We start from the raw sequence: 13,139 nt of genomic DNA, 5'->3' as shown, positions 1-13,139 counted from the left end.
TCCAATGGACAGTAAAGTTTGCCTTGTGTCTGAAAGATTTTCCACATTTGTTACATTCATAAGGTTTCTCTCCTGTGTGTGTTCTCTGATGAAAACTGAGGTATGACTGCCTGAAGGTCTTTCCACATTTCTTGCATTCAGAAGTTTTCTCTTCTGTGTGAGTTCTCCAATGCCTGCTGAGAGATGACTTCTGGGTGGGAAATTTCCTACATTCCTCATATGCATAGGGTAGCTCTACTGTGGGTGTTTCAGGCTGGAAAGTCAGGTCTGACTTCTGAAAGATAAATTTTGCAAATTGGAGACTCATCAGACTACTCCTCTGGAGATTTGCTCTGAGGTTTTGTAAGGTATATTGCTTTAGTGAAAGACTAATGGACTAATGTCCACTACATGGACAAGGATTCTGTCCTGAGTATATTTTCTGATGTGTAGTGACTATAAGGCTAAAGTAGAATGTTTTCATACAGACCATACATTCAGGTGCTCTCCTTACTCTCTGAAGTATTTCTTAGACAAGGAGAGCTGACTTATAGTCTGTTCTATATCTACTAAGTGGAAGGTCTCTCTCACACAAACCCAATTACATCTAAAAAATATGATCTCTAGCTGGGCGCTGGTGGCTCACGCCTGTAATCCTAGCTACTCAGGAGGCTGAGATCTGAGGATTGCGGTTCAAAGCCAGCCCGGGCAGGAAGGAAGGTTCGTGAGACTCTTATCTCCAATAAACTGCTAGAAAAACGGAAGAGGTGCTGTGACTCAAGTTATCTCCAATAAACTGCTAGAAAAATGGAAGTGGTGCTGTGACTCAAGCGGTAAAGTGCTTACCTTGAGCTGAAGAGCACAAGGACAGCACCCAAGCCCAGAGTTCAAGCCCCATGACAAAAAAAAAAAAGAATATGATCTCTAACCCAGGCACTGGTGGCTCATGCTGTAATCCTGGTTACTCAAGAGGCTGAGATCTAAGAACTGTCTGTGGTTCAAAGCCAGGCAGGGCAGGAAAGTCTGTGAGACTCTTATCTCCAATAATGTACCAGAAAACAGGAATTGGTGCTGTGGCTCAGGTGGTAGAGCACTGCATTGAGCTGAAGAGCTGAGGGACAGTGCACAGACCCTGAGTTCAAGCCCCACAACTGACAAAAAAGCTTTTTAAATAAGAAAAATTTAAAAAAAAGAATATGGACTTTGAGTTTAATACTTCCCTTCTCCATATTCAAAATTCTGCAGCTCATTTGGAGTTCTCATACTTTTTACTAAAATGTTCTGAATATCTGCAGGATTCTTCAATTACAGGAGACACACCAGGCCTACATGCAGCATGCATCTCATCAGGCTCACTATAGAGAAGCATGTTCTGATACTCAATGAAATCCTCAGTCCTTATCTCTAAGGAGTTCACATTATTTCTAATCACCTCTGGCTTATGTTTTGAGTTCAAATTAAGGGTCATTACTAATCTCACCCTTTCCTCCACTGTGTTAATTTTCGTGACTGTTGCTTCACACAGACATTCATCTGGACTTTGCTGGCACATCTTAATCACATCCTCAATTCCTGGGACATCTAAGATGAGTCATAGAAAAAAAGATAAAAAATAAGTAAAATCCAAAGTTCACTTAATGTAGACATTTATTTCATTGTAACTGTTAGAGATTTTAAAGAGGCTGAGATCTAAGAACTGTGGTTCAAAGCCAGGCAGGGCAGGAAAGTCTGTGAGAAATGATTTATAGAAATGATTTATAGAAAATATATGCTTTTTTCTCAAATGTATTGAAGTAATACTGATTACTTCCAGTGGAAAATAATGTTTTTGTGTTTAAATTTTTTCTTCTTTTATATCAGAGGAAATATTTACTCAAATCACTCAACTATGTGCTGCTAGAATTTTAAGCCAAGTACTAGCCATCTGCCTTTAGTAATTACGGTGTTGTTTTTCTCAAATATACTTTTGTTTGATCATAAGGGGATAGCTGCTGTGTTTTTCATTTTTCTTGAAAAAAATTTATGTACTGTGCTGCTTTTTTCTTAACTAGTAGGTTAGGAAAAGTAATATTTTCTAGATTCAGAGACCAAAAGAATGTTTTATACACCCCTTGGCCTTTCACTTAAACAGGAATTGTTCTCAGAAGTAAGGATTCATACCTATATCTCTTCAGTTCTAACTTCTTAGTAAGAATTACTTTTAGGTCCCTTTGAGAATTTTAAAAACCATTTCTCTCCATCTTTAACAAAGTTTCATCAAAATTCCTTTTCTAACACTCCTGCCTTTTAGAATCATGAAAAACCAAATATCCTCCAGGTAAAGATCACTCAATTATCCTCTCTATACTAAAATCCTTGGTTCTGAATCCCAGTCTCTGCCAACCATGACTGATAAGAAATTTGCCTTCTCTGGGGCTGGGAAGGTGGCTCAGTGGTAGAGCGATTGCCTTGCATGCATGAGGCCCTGGGTTCGATTCCTCAGCACCACATAAGCAGAAAAAAAAGCTGGAAAGTGGCACTATAGCTCAAACGGTAGAGCGTTAGCCTTGTGCTAAAGAGCTGAGGGACAGTGCCCAGGCCCAGAGTTCAGGCCCACGACCGGACCCAAAAAAAAAAAAAAAAGAAAGAAAGAAATTTGCCTTCTCAAAGGATAGCAGCCCAGAAGTACTCCTTATTTCCACTTACCCGGATTGTGCTAGTTTCAAAGAAAATGATATCTCATTTCCTCCATTACTTTTTGTTGGTTTGTTTCAGAATGATTTCCACACAGAGAAAGAGAATTTCTAACTATAACTCAACTGCCACACAGAATTCAAGGTATCTCCATATTAATTCTTGATTCACAAAGGAGATAAAGGATCACATAATTCTCTGACTAGGAACATTATTGCTCAGTTCAGCACAAGATGAACTTACCAACTGGGGGCTGGATCCAATGTCACTATGCAAGGTGCATTAACTTACCTGTGAAATTCTTGTCTGAGGCTTCTCCTATCCATGGTTCTATACCTTGCTCCAGCTTGACAATCAAGTTAGGTTTAGGAACACAGTGACCTGTTATTAAGAACCAGTGCAGAACTATTGTTCATGCTGAGTCATCATTCCTCTAACATCTCAGACATCCTGTTCATAATGTTGCTCTTAAATTTTGTTTCTCAGTTCTCACTGGCTTCATGATTGACTTTCCCCCAGCTTTGGATTTATTTTACCGGTTTTGTTGCTTAATCTCGGCCCTTGTGCTCTATGATAGCAATGTACCAGTTTAAGTCCCCTCTACACTTTTAATTTTTGAGTGGTTAGTTGGAGATAAGAATCTCATGGGGACTATTCAGCCATTGCTGGCTTCAAACTGAAATTCCCCAGATTCAGCCTTCTGAGTAGCTAGGATTATAGGCTTGAGCCATTGCACCCAGGGACAGGTTAGGATTATAAATAGCCACTTTCAACTAGTGATTTCCAGTTCATATTTCCAATAGTCATACCTCTTCTACTGTATACCACCTAAAATAATCACCTCAAGTTTGGGAAGACAGTCTCCTGTTAGTGGAGCATAGTTTAAAACTTTTGTCAAATTTCTGATTTGCTTCTTGAAGAATGAGAATAAAATTGCCTCAGGAGTTACATGATAAAGTTGAAGTTTTCCTTTGGAAGAAATGATACTTCTCACACACTGGAACTTTACATTTAAATACTATTGAAAATCTGACAAATATTCAGCTATCTACTGAAAACAAATTATTTGACTTTGCAAATTAGTATGACTTTTGCTCACCCAAAGACACCAGGTTGTTGTAGGTCTCCAGCATTACATCTCTATACAAGGTCCTCTGAGCAGTGTCCAGGTCCATCCACTCCTCCCAGCTAAAGTCCACAGACAAATCATCAAATGACACCAGCTTCTGTGAGGGTATATTTCCATCAAATAATTAGCCTTCAGTCATGGGAACAGTAGGTCTGGAATTTCACCCTTTTAACATGTATTTTGTGTCATCTATACATTGGGAGAATTAAAAATCAAATATTTTGCCTCTATGTTACACTAATTAAAATACAAAGATTCCCTAATAAATCAGAACACATTTTTGGTGCTAGCAAGAGAAAGAAGATAACAATTCTAAGGAGCTAATAACCTGACATGATAACATTAAATATAAGTAGGTACCAGAAAGATGTTTTGATAAAATTTACTACATATTAGGGTAACAATGTAGTAAAAAAATTACTTTTTCTTCCCAGTGAAGAGCCTATTTAGATCTTCTATTAAAAAGTATTGTTGTAAGTAATCAGAACACATTAAGGACATCACATGGACTACATACCACTTTAGTAGATCTACAAAAAGCACAGTGTCCATGTTAATGTTAAATGGAGTAATAGTACTCGAGAAAGTAGCTAATGATTGATAAGGCCATACAAGATTTGACTTAGTTCCCACAATAACAATATCCTATGTCAATCATTTTTGTTATTAATTTTCTAAAGAATGTAGTGAGGTCATAGATATCCTGATACTTCCTTCCTAAGTAAAAAAGAACTGCTAGCATGAATTTTTGTGAACATTGCCTACCTCCTACAATATAGACTATAGGTGAGGGAGTAATAAAATATTTCTTGAAAAGATTATTTGAAATAAAATACAGCACTTAATTTGAATCATGAAATATTTGAGTTTAGGTTGAATATTAATTCTGCATAAACCAATAACAATAATCTTGTTTCATTGTAATATCCAATTAACTGTTAATGTTAAATATTCAGGTAAGAATAAACAAAACAATTGCTTCTGGCTCAACTGGTATCCTATCCTACTTACTTTAGAGGCTGAGGTCTATAAACCAGCCTGAGTAGACAACTCAATTTAAGCAGCTAATAAGCAGGTTGGACTCATGGCTAAAGTGATGGGCCCAACATTGAATGAAGAAGCTAACTGACTATGAGGGCTGTGAGTTCAAGATCCAGTACTAGCCCAAGAAAGGTATGGTGGTGATTGAGGTAGGAATATCAAATGAGTTTCCAAGTTAGATACCAACTGTGACAACACAGCAATCCTCATCTCAGAGCTAAAGAGAAAAGAAAAAGTGGAACAGGGAGAGAAGGGGAGCAAAGGGGCAGGGAAAAGAAGAAAGAAGAGGGGCAAGAGAGGTGTGGAGAGGAGGGAAAGAGAGAGAAAGGGCAGGAGGAAAAGAAGAGAGGAGGGAAGAAAAGCTTCATGACATTAGATTTGACAGTAACTCCTTGGATAAGACACCAAAAGTATCTGACACAAAGCTAAACATTATTTAAATTCATACACTTAAAACTTTTCCTTCAAAAGGTACAATGAACCAAGAAGAAAAAACATGGTATAAAAGAAAATGTTCTCAAATATTTCTAAATATGTTAATTACTGGAATGCATTAGAAAATATAAAACCAATCCAAAACTACTGCACAGAAAATCTGATTTTAAAATGGGAAAAAAACTGAAGAATATATGCAAATAGTAAATGTCAATAGTAATGAGAAAAGTTCATATCAAAATTATAATGACATAACTAACAATCTCTCTATGTGTATATGTCTTTAGGTTTTTCTAATTTTCTTTGGCTCTGGAATCCCACAGAACTATCTAGGCAACACTTTCCCTATATAATGGATAATAAAAATCTGAATTCTAAGAGCCACATCAGCAAATTAAATTGATCAGTAAGAAAAACTAGTTCCCAGATAGATCAGTTGAAGAAAAGAAAAAAAGAGACAGATGGACGGAAGAGGCCCTGAGAGAAAGAAAATGAAAAAGTGATAGAAAAATAGATACAAAAAGAGTGAGCGAGAGAAATAACGAAAGCTAGTGAGTAGAAAATCTAGAATAAATAGTTCTGGAATCCTTAGCCAGAACAATAAGGTAAGAAAAGGACATTAAAGAGAGCCACAAAAGGAAGGAAGAAATTAAACTATCCCTATTTGCAGATGACATGATGTTATACCTAAACGACCCCCAAAATTCCACTCCCAAACTCACAGAACTTATAAGTCACTTGGGCAAAGTAGCAGGATACGAAACTAGTGCACAAAAATCAGTTGCCTTCAGTATATCTACAATATACAAGAAGAAAGGGAAATCAGGAAAACAACCTCATTCATAATAACCTCCAAATGGCTAGGAATTAACCTAACCTAAAGATGTAAAGGACCTAAAGAAAGAAATTAAAGAGGACACCAGGAAATGGAAAGACCTTCCATGTTCTTGGATAGGCAGAACCAATATTGTGAAAATGGCCATACTGCCAAAAATGATATACAAATTCAATGCAGTTCCAATAAAAATCCCAATGACATTCTTTATGGAAATAGAGAAAACAACCCAAAAATTCATCGGGAACTGCAAAAGACCTAGAATACCCAAAGCAATCCTAGGCAAAAGGAGCAAAGCAGGAGGTATCACAATACCAGATTTCAAGCTCTTCTATAGAGTCATAATAACAAAACAGCTTTGTGTTGGCACAAAAATAGACCTGAAAACCAATGGAATAGACTAGAAGACCTAGAAATAAAACCACATACCATCAGCTGCTGTTTGACAAAGGAGCTAAAGACATACACTGGAAAAAACATAGTCTCTTCAACGATTGGTGCTGGGAAAACTGGGCAGCCACATGCAGAAAACTATAGTGGACCCCAGCCTAACACCATGCACTAATATCAACTCAAAATGGATTAAAAATCTTAACATCAAACCTCAAACTCTGAAACTACTGCAGGACAGAGTAGGAGAGACACTGGAACGTAAAGGCACAAGCAGTACCTTCTTGAACAGAGAGTCCCAAGGTCACAACAATTGGAGAGAGACTCGACAACTGGGACTACCTTAAAATAAAAAGTTTCTGCACAGCTACAGACATAGCTACCAAACTAGAAAGACAGCCAAACAACTGGGAAAAGATATTTACCAGCAATGTATCAGACAAAGGCCTAATATCCACTATATACAGGGAACTACAGGGAACTCAAGAAACTAATCTCTCCCAAATCTAACAAACCAATAATTAAATGGGAAAGGGATCTAAAGGGAAATTTCTCAGAAGAGATAAAAATGGCAATTAAACACATGAGGAAATGTTCATCATCCCAGGGCATAAAGGAAATGCAAATAAAAACAACCCTGAGGTACCACCTTACCATAGTCAGAATGGCTTAGATCCTAAATTCAAACAACAACAAATGAAGGTGGGGATGTGGAGAAAGATTAGTGGTGGGAATGCATTAGCAGTGGGAATGTAACTAATGCAACCACTCTGGAAAAAGCAGTCTGGAGTTTCCTCAGAAAACTAAACATACACCTTACCTATGACCCAGCTATATCACTCCTAGGTATCTACCCTGAGCAACAGGAACCAGGATCCAAGGACACATGCACCTCCATGTTCATTGCTGCACTTTTCACAATAGCCAAGATATGGAAACAACACAGGTGCCTACTACAGATGAATGGATCCAAAATTGTGGTACCTATATACAATGGAATTTTTTATGTAGCCATTAGAAAGGACAAAATAATGACATTTGTAGGGAAATAGAACTAGAACAAATCATGTTGAGCAAAATAAGCCAAGCTGACATATGGTCTCCCTGATATACAAGTGCACATGAGGGAATATAGGAGGAGGATATAGAATCAGAAAGAAACAAGTGATAAAATACAGCAAAGGGGTCTATCAGCTGCCCTGGACATCCATGAAAGTGAACTACACAACTCAAGGGCAGTGGTGGAAGGGAGGGAATGAGAGAGAAAGAGGGAATAGCTTACACTAAGCACAAAGAAGGAAATGTGCATATCACCCGACATGGAAGAGATAGTTGTATTGTCAAAGTTTGTAGAGTTCACAAGCTTCATAGACCATGATGATGACAATTAGCCTTATAAAGTTAAAAATGTGTTTTGACTTTGGCTAACTATCCCACAATATTGTGGAAATTTATGTAATTACTTAATCTCAATAAATAAATTTTAAAACATTGGAAACAAGCAAATCTGCACTCAAGACAAAAGGTGAGATTTTATAAACTACTAAGTCTATAAGCAATTTTTAATTTATGAACATGTTCCTCAAGCTGGACCTGTTTTTTCTGTTTTTAAATTTTGGACATACTTAGGTTCATAAAATGGAACGTACAGTAAAGAGGAATAAAAAGCAACTCACCAGAGATCCTTTCATTCTTTCTTGCTGTTGACAATGAACAGATGATTCGGGAAGCATGGCTGGAAGATAAGCCAAATGACATAGTCAGGAAAAAACCTGTGTGATTTTGCCCCAGATTTTCCTGCTCAAACCATTATACATAAGCTGGAAAAGCATAAATCCTTCTTATAAGGGAGGATTGTTTCAAGTGTGAAGTAAAGCATTGAACACTCCACTAAAGACAAATCCACAGTCCATTAGTTGGTATAGTATAAAAGCAATTCATGTCTATGTTTAATATACATGTTGTAGAATTCATAAAAACTAATGTTCCCACAAAAAATAATTGAATAATTGAAACAAAAAAAATTATATCACATTTTTACTAAAACTAGTTATTACTGAAATACACTTAGGGACACATGAGCTATTAATCTATTAATGCACAGGTATCCATCTTAGGACTCCAGTGACCATTTGTGCTCTACCTCATACATACTTAGACACCATGGAATGCATGTATGTTATAACTTAATTTTTCTCACCCAGAGTTATACCGGAAAAATATATACAATTCGTTTTTCTAATGTTATAGTGTTCCAATAATGGTTGCCAAATGGCCTAATTCCCTGTATCGAAATACTCAGAGCACCCTTGTGCAATGACTTGCTATTTGCCATTGAACCTGCTTGACACCAGTAAAGATGATGCAAACACAGGTTTGAGAAGCTCCTAATTCTCACTTTACTAAACAGTCAAATTAAGAACCTTGGGGGCTAGGAAGGTGGCTCAGTGGTAGAGTGCTTGCCTTGCATGCATGAGGCCCTGGGTTTGATTCCTCAGTATCACATAAGCAAAAAGAAAAAAGCTGGGGCGACCCAGGCCACCGGCAGCGGGATGCGGGGGGCCTGGCCACAGAGAACTCAGAGAACTCCGGGGCCTGGAGTGCAGTGCGTGCGGCGCCCCGCCCAGCCCCGCCCAGCCCCAGCCTCGCCTCACCTCCCGGCCCAAAAGGCCGCGTGCACTCCCCAGTACCCTGATTTCTGCAGGGGGCAGTGGGGTGTAGTCTCCAGAAAGCAGTGCTTCCTCCAGCACCTCCGTTGGACTTTGTGGTGGATTCCAAGGTGTGACACCTCCCTGGGATAGCTTCCCTGACAGCCTACAGTTCCATTAGACTGGTTGTATGTTTGTCATCTGGGTATTGCAGAAGGGCCTGGGGTAAGTGCCACTGACCGCCAGAGCCTCGGTCCTGCTGAAGTGAACAGTCTTAGGGACCCTGCAAACTACTTACCAGCACTGAGGATGCTCCCTATTTGGAAAGAGATTCTAAGTTGCACATCTCAAGTCCTGGAGAAGTAACATGTCCAAAGTGGAAAGGGAGCAATGACAAGGCCTTCAGCCTGTCAATGGCTTATGCTGTCAAAGCCCGGATTGGAAGCAGGCCCTGGGGTTTTGAAGACCAGCCGTGGAGTTAAGCTGGGAAATGCAAGATAGAGGGGCCCTTCATGCTGCATCATCTCATAGCAGAAAGCAGAAGAGGAAGGGACAATGAGAGAGAAAGAGCTTGAACTCACAACTTCAAGCTCTTTAATAATGAGCATGAAACCATTTGGGGATTTAAGTTTCCACTGCACATTCAAACCGCAACAGCACCTATCATGGGCCAGCAGTTTGTAGATGAAGTTGCATTGGCTACAAGATCTGGTGGATGTTGTGAATGAAGACTTATGAGTGAAATTGGTCTGTCTGTTACTCATCAGTGAGAAGTTCCTGGCTGTCACTCTTCCTTCTAATACTCTATTGAATTTAGAGATTACCCAGCTGCTTTCATCTGATTCAATAAGCAGAGCAAAGGAAAATGTGGTCAACTACCTGAGGCTGTTACCATTGCTTTCAATTTGGGGATGAAAATGGAAGGAACTGGAAGAATGTTTTAATGGTCAGCTATTGGCTGGAAGCAGCCCCTAGAGCACATGACCTCATTTCTCAGCTTCTACAAGCAAATGCAGTCTGAAAATACTAAGTGGAGGATTCCAAAAATTAACTAACTTCTTACAGTATGTTGTTGTGATTGTTGTTTTTGCCAATCCCTTATTGTGCCTAGTTTACAAACGAAACACTATCCTAGGTGTACATGGATAGGAAAACCATTGGTCCTGCAAGGCTCAGTTCCATTTGTGGTTTGGGGCATCCTCTAAGGGTTGTGAAATAGGATACAAGGGATTGTAACATAGCATGTCTATAGGCCAACTCCAGGTAGCAGGCCTTCGATGAGACACATGTTGTAAACATAGGCAGAAAGAGGAAATGTTTGTAGACAAAGAACAAAAATGTCACCCCATTTGTAGATTAAAAAAAAAAAAAAAGTAAAGCCAGGAGCCTATGGTTCAGGCCTATAATCCTAGCTACTTAGGAGACTGAGATCTGAAGATTTCAGTTCAAAGTCAGCCTGGGTAGAAAACTCAGACTCATATCTCCAATTAATCACACACACACACACACACATGCACACACACACACCACACACACACACATGCACACACACACACACACAGCTGGGAGTGGTGCTGTGGCTCAAGTGGTACTAGCCTTGAGCAAAAAAGCTCAGGGACAGTGCATGAGTTTCAGCCCAGGACTGGCACAAAAATAAATACATATACATACATACGTACATGCATACATACATGCATACATACATACATGCATGCATGCATACACGTCCTTCCATGAAGCCATGGAACAGCAACCACGTCAGAATTGCTTGGTCAGGAGGTAACAGAGAACTCAGCCTGCATTAGGTTCATAGGAGGAAAATCTTCCAGCTCAATATGAAACTAACTTTGACCCCATTTTACAGTTAAAAAGAAAGAAAGAAAAAAAACACACCCAGAAGTCCCAATCCTTTAAAATCCTATCTTTAAATAAAACAGAATTCTAGTCTCAAAAAAAAGAAAAAGAAAAAAGCCAGAAGTGGCACTGTGGCTCAAGTGGTAGAGCGCTAGCCTGGAGCTGAAGAGCTGAGGGACAGAGCTCAGGCCCCATGACCGGACCCCCCCCCCAAAAAAAAAGAACCGTGGCCATCCTGCTGGAGATACAGGGCCTAATAAAGATGCAACATAAAATCCTGCTCATAGGAGTGACACAATCCCAACCACCCACCCTCAGCAAAGGACCCAGAATATTAAAGTTTTCCATGTTACTTAAACAACATTAATACAAAATACTAAGCTGAGGACACCCCAAATTTTAGGTTCATAAAAGTTAAATATAATGAATTAAATAGCTGTAAACTTTTGCTTATACTTGATGGCTTATCACATAGGAATTGCTATTATCCCCAGTTCTATTTTGTTTTGTTTTTACACAATTACTTAGAATGGAAATTTGCTAATCTAAAATAACATGAACTGGGTTGTAGGGGAGGGAAAGTAAAAGAAAATGGAGGGAAGGGAGAACAAGTTTGAAAAGAAATGTACTCATTACCTTATTTATGTAACTGCAACCCCTCTACACATCACCTTGACAATAAAAAAGGAAAAAAAAAAGGAAGTAAAATCTGAAACACCATCTTACTGACCATACATAATTGCTCTGTGTGAGAGAACACAGAAACACATAGACCTACAAAGTCCTTGATCACCTATATAAATGTTTGGTAATAAAATTAGAGATAATTATGTTGAATTCTCTATTGGTGAAAAACAAAATGAACTTTACGGTGACATTTGCCAAGAATGAGAATCTACTCTGCAGATTTCAGTGAGGATGTTTTAGGAAAGACAATATGAATCATTTTAAAGCAACGTTTGTATCTTACTACTGGTTTTGTCCGCATCACCTGAATGCTTTCATACTTTAAAAAACTTTAAAAGATTTAATTATTGGCAATGTGTCTGTATTCACAATGCTTGACACCGGGAGTGAAATATTTCAGGGTGGGCATTTTTTTTCTTTTGGGATTTGGACTATCATCATAAACATAAGTGACTGAACATCACTCCTTAAACATTAAAAAATTTCTATTTCAGGTTGGCCGCAGTTGCTGGATGGTAGGCGGTGGCCGTGGCCTGCTGGAGAATGCAAACCCCCTCATCTATGAGTGCTCTGGGGAGCTGCCCGTGACTGCAGGGGAGGAGGACGAGGAGGTTCCCGACAGAATTGACGCACCAGAGATCTTCGATCTTATTCGCTCCATCAATGACCCAGGGCATCCCCTGACCCTAGAAGAGTTGAACGTAGTAGAGCAAGTTCGGGTTCAGGTTAGTGACCCTGAGAGCACAGTGGCAGTGGCCTTCACGCCCACCATTCTGCACTGCAGCATGGCCACCCTTATTGGTTTGTCTATCAAAGTCAAGCTTCTGCGATCCCTTCCCCAGCGTTTCAAGATGGATGTGCGCATTACCCCAGGAACCCATGCCTCGGAGCACGCAGTGAACAAACAGCTTGCAGATAAGGAGCGAGTAGCAGCCGCCCTGGAGAACACCCACCTACTGGAGGTTGTGAATCAGTGTCTGTCAGCTCGCTCTTAAGCTTGGCTTCTGACTCCCAGCCTGCACACTGGTCTCTACTGGCCCCAGCTGCATCCAGGGGTCATGACTTTGTTTTCTTGAATCACTGACAATGAGAAATTAACATTTTGCATTTTGTAATAAACCTTTAATTTATATTCATTAAAAAATTTCTATTTCAGATTATTTTATTAGACATATTTCTACCAATTATAGCTGGGAGTAGAGATGTGGCTTAAGTGGTAAACATTACCTTTGAGCAAAAGAAGTTCATAGTGTTTAGACCTTGATCTCAAGAACTGGGACTAGCACACAAAAAGAGGGCATTGTATTTTAATTATAGTTTATCAATTGTCTTGGAATATATTTTTAGGCACTCTCTCATTTTAAGTGGTGTAAAATATGCTCATTATTCTTTTGGAGAAATTGTAATTTATCAACAACAGAAAGTAGAGGGGCTGGGAAGATGGCTCAGTGTAGAGCGCTTGCCTTGC

At 39.2% G+C, this 13,139-nt stretch overlaps 1 pseudogene; it reads left to right on the top strand.

Moving 5' to 3' along the window:
- Nucleotides 1–12,183: 12,183 nt before the first annotated feature.
- On the top strand, nucleotides 12,184–12,807 carry LOC106001700 (annotated as a pseudogene).
- Nucleotides 12,808–13,139: the final 332 nt, after the last annotated feature.

The sequence above is a fragment of the Dipodomys ordii genome, unplaced genomic scaffold, assembly GCF_000151885.1.
Source record: "Dipodomys ordii isolate 6190 unplaced genomic scaffold, Dord_2.0 Scaffold371, whole genome shotgun sequence".
NCBI lineage: Eukaryota > Metazoa > Chordata > Mammalia > Rodentia > Heteromyidae > Dipodomys > Dipodomys ordii.
The sequence above is the reverse complement of the archived record's forward strand: the minus strand, read 5'-3'. Positions and strand labels throughout refer to the sequence as shown.